This window comes from Microtus pennsylvanicus, chromosome X (assembly GCF_037038515.1).
Source record: "Microtus pennsylvanicus isolate mMicPen1 chromosome X, mMicPen1.hap1, whole genome shotgun sequence".
NCBI lineage: Eukaryota > Metazoa > Chordata > Mammalia > Rodentia > Cricetidae > Microtus > Microtus pennsylvanicus.
Window position 1 is genome coordinate 30,588,729 of NC_134601.1, and position 4,874 is coordinate 30,593,602.

Here is a 4,874-nt window from a genome sequence, read left to right on the forward strand (position 1 = left end):
ATTACATTATATTGGATGTGATTTTTTTAAATATATAATTATGTAGTTTGGGTTATCAGAATTCTAAATCTTCCAGGAAAACATTTTGGGTTTCATTTGGATTATTTTTTCGCAGGGAAATGTGTACAAACTTCAGTGACAGACCAAAGAAATGATCTCACCCATGTCTAACTTAGTGAACCAGTGTGCTTATTGGGGTTACTTACAGGAATGTGGATGATGTAAAGATATCTTTGTCATCAAAAAGACAGCCCGAGTCATGAGCAATGAAAATTGCATCTGTGGATCTTCCTGCATAACTTACAGGCAGCTCTCATGGAGAGAGTCACTTCTCCCCTGGCAATTGCTTACTGATCATGTTGCCTTGGGGAAAGGCACTGTGGTTTTTCTAAGGGGTCTTAAGCTTCCTGAGCTTCCAGAGGCTTGGGGGCTTTCCCACTCTACAGAAAATAACTACCCTACTTCTCTAGTACATATTAATCTCTCTTTCTCTGGACTCAAATGGAGGGCATGGTTAACGACCAGAACTGACAACTTAAAATCTATACATTTTCTAGTATCTAACTATACCTTAATAAATATTAAAACTTATTTTTAAACACATGTTAAAATTGTTGCCTGGGGGGGGAGGGGGAGTGTTGGTGTGGGGGATCTCCAGCAGTTAGGGCAGCGCCAGAGCTGGTTCAGCCATTCTCTCCCTGGGGCTAAGCAGGATGGTGAGTGTTGAAGACCCAGACCTCCCCCCTGGCCACTGGAGAGAAACACTGAGTGAAAGTCTTGTCAAAGCAGGATCTCCTTATATTGCATCAGCCAGGAACTTATATAGGGTTGTGATAGGGAGTGGGAGTCTTGGGATGGGGTGAGGAGGAGAGGGGAATCAGGGCCAATAATATTTTACCATGTTAGCGGTGGCTGGGCAGAGGCGGTCTTAGGTCCGGTTGTGCTGAGTCACTCAGATGCCGCAATTATGGCCAAAGACAGGTCACCAAACTTGAGTTAGGCTCAGGAAGTTACACACTGGGCCTCATGCCCAGGCTTTATGGGGTCCAACAGGTTGGAAATGCAATAATACTTAATGAACTAATTAATTGATAAAACTAGTAACTAATTGTAATTATGTGTCATAAAAATATGATTAATTTTACTATCTGCATCTGAAAGTTAAACATATTAAAACACATTATATACACACTTCCCACCCACAAAGATCAACAGAACTGGTGCCTTACAATCACCCCTGAAAATTCTAGGGACACCTCTTACCCCACAGGTTGGTTGCTCAATATAATTTAAAACAATGTAGCTTATTTACTTCCCTATTAGTAGATACTTCAGAAGTGTGTAAAATAAGCTGAACCTGTCAAGCTAAAAGATAATTCAATGTTCGTGCTCAGCAGCATTGAAGATAATGGGACCATGGCATGTGCTTTTCACACACGCTGGAGTGTGATTGGATCTCCCCTGAGGGAATCTGTACATAATCAAGATGTTTCTGCGACAAGGTAGTATTTGTCTAAGAGATATTCAGTTATGTGCTCAGCTAAGATTGGCTTTTACAAGAACTGACTCTCGTCTTCACGAGAATCCCACAAACCCTTTGCCCAGGGCAAGTCGAAGCAGCTGTGTTATCTGGTCCTTTTCCTTGTTGTCACTTTTCCTTGCTCCCCTTTCTCTTCCGGGATTCCTCTTGGGATTTACTAAGTTGCTTGAATTTCCACACTAACCTACTTACTAGATTTCTAACTATGTAAATATTCGGAATCCTCGGTTGCTTTTGTGCCCTGAATCTAGCCCACTTAGCTGGTTCTCAGATTTTTTCTTGGCCCTGGCGTTTGGCTTGTACCTCCCTGTTTTCAGTCCAGTTGTTGGATCTGGCATTAGCCTTCACTTGGCTCTCTGGGCCTCCAGGTCCTTCTGGAGGACCACCTCACTCCTTTGCTGACTCTCCTCTGTCACAATTGCATGCCACCCTTCCCTCTTGCATTCTCTACCCGCTGTCATCTATTCCTCAAAAGTGACAATCTAGAACTCCCTCAAAGACCACATACCAACCCCCAAGGACAGAAGTTTATATTTTGAAACACTGTCAGCATGATTCCATAAGTTGTTGAGAGGCTGACACAGGATGTGGCCTCTTAGCCTAGATGAACAATATTGCCACTTACCAAATGGGAAATAATAACAATAATTACTAAGAAGGGATTTTTATGAGTGCTTAGTGCCCCAGGGGCCAGAAGCCCTTGCTGTCACATGGGAGCCAGAAAGAGTAGAGGATTTGGCTGAGAAAGAAGGTTTTAAAAGGTCAGGTTATACTGACAGTTCTCATTCCGAGCTTGGTCAAGGAGAAAGAATTGCATTGACTTTCATAATGAAAAATATATTTTCCCTTTGTCAAGGCAGTAGGATGAGGAAGGAGGGCAAGACAGTGAGTAAAAGGGAAATCAATTAGGAATTTCAGAGAGTTAATAGAATATGCCAATTGAAACCCTCCAAATTGCACATTTCTCATTGATAGAGAAGATTTACACAGGTCCAGAATTCGCATTAGCATTAATGAGGATTTTACATGTAAATTCCCAGAAAATCCAAAGGATCGTTAATCCCTTACACCTGGATGCCGTTCTGCACCATACATTCTCACCCTCCGCTTTTTAGAATGCAGTGGATATGAAAAATCACAAATTTGGAAATTTCCTATCCCAGTGACGTAAGTTAAAATGAAGACAAGGTGTTTACAAGAACCTCCTTGCTTCTATGTGACAGAAAATGCACCAACGCCAGCCTTGTTATTAGCTGCTTTCATAGATAAGGTGTTATGTAAATCTGAAGTACAGTTATGTTATTATCACTATATGCTGTTGAATTTGTGAAATCGTGCTGATTATTGGTCTGATGTCTCTGCAGAAAATTATAGCTATTATCAGCTCTTGGGATGAAAGAGGGGTTATCAGCTGCCTGCTGTGATTCCTAGCCCACATGAAAAAATAATAAAGTATTTGAATATAATAAAGAGGACACTAAAATGCGTTATTTCATTGGGAAGGATGAATCGTGAAAAATATGAACCACAGGTGAAATTATAAGGAGGACGATTTCAGAACAGCATTAAGAAAGAATTTTAAATTATTAGATCTGCTCTGCATAGATAGGGCTGCTTTGATCAGTAATGAATTTCCTGTTAATAAATGTTATTTAAGTGGAATAATAATTAACTAATAGTGCTATACAAATGATTTATATATTATCTAGAATAACTCCTTTTATAAGTATAAATTCATTGTGCAAATTGAATGGTCTCATAGCAATTTTATACAAGCACACGATGCATATTTACCATATTCAACATCAGTTCTTACCCTCCTTTGACTCCCCCACTCTGTCCACTTCCCTTGCCACACTCATCATATTCCCATGCCACTTTCATTTCCCCCAACTCTGCCTGCAGATTGTACACATGAGTAAAAATATGCGTGCTAGGTCTTTGTGAAATTGCTTTATTTCACTTAACACGAAGGGGGCCAGTTCCATCCATTTCCCTCCAAATGTCAAATTTTCCTCTTTATGACAGGATGAATAAGAGTCTGCAGCACATATACACTACATTTCATTCATCCATTCATCCACTGATGGGCACATCCATAATCTGGCTATTTTCAATAGTGTCACAGTGAGTGTCACTTGCTTCTGAGGTTTCATTCTCTTCTGATTGTTTAAGAAAATAATTCAGGGCATTGGTTTGGCGAGAAGAAATGGGATTTTTACAGTTTTCACTTTTTCTACAATGTCAGAGCCAAATGCAGTGGCACTCATCTATAATTGCAAAACTTGGGAGGCCTAGGCAGGAAGATTATAATTTGAGGCCAGCCTGAACTACATAATGATACTTCCTATCGTAAACCAAGGGCTGAGGATATAGGTTACTGATAAATCACCTGCTTAACTTAGACAAGGTCTTGAACTCCATCCCCAGAAATAATAATAATAATAATAAAATAGTAAATGTCAAGAACCTCAGGATCATCTCACTCCTTTATATTTTAAGAAAATTTATTTAGAAATAATTACAAGTTCATAACTTTTGCAAAACTGCTAGTATCTCTCGATGGTTATATCATCCATAGTGGTAGTAAAATGTAACAATGATGAATCTTACAGCATTTATTTATTTATTTTTTTACTAAATCAAATACCACCCTCAAAGAGTATAGGCTTCTGAAGAATGTTTTGAATATTTCTATTATTAAACATAGTCATAGGAATGGGACTGTTTCAGGACTGGCTGGTGTGAGCTCTCCCTCCCTCCCTCCTCTCTCTTGTTCCTGTGTAAGGGACCGAGAAAGAAACACATCTGTTACCTAGTAATCTAATATACTGCATATGTTTTTTCTACCAATGCTTTTAATTTTCGCCTCATAAAACTCAAACATAAGGACTTGATATCATAAAAAAGTGCCAAGTAAGTTTTCAGAGCAAGAGCTCATACAGAGGCCTAACTGACCTAACATCTCCCACTTCTGCTATTATGAGAATTAGTTCATTATTAATGGGCTTTTTAAATACAGATTTTGGTAAAGGTGGAGGTCAAAGAACCTTCCCCTTCCCCAAGTTGATATAAGTAAATATAATGACTTAAATTCACAACATCAAGAAAACAATTCTTAAAATTTCATTTCTTTATTATTCAAATGATATTACTCATGTGCAGAAGAGCCTTGCTATGTACAGTTGTAGTTTATATAAAGATATGTTTATTTGAAAAGAATTAAATGACTAGTCTTTTAAAAAATTATTTTTGGTTTTTCAAGAGAGGGTTTCTTCCAGCTCTTGGGTGGCAGAGGTTGGCAGATCTCTGTGAGTTTGAGGCCAGCCTGGTC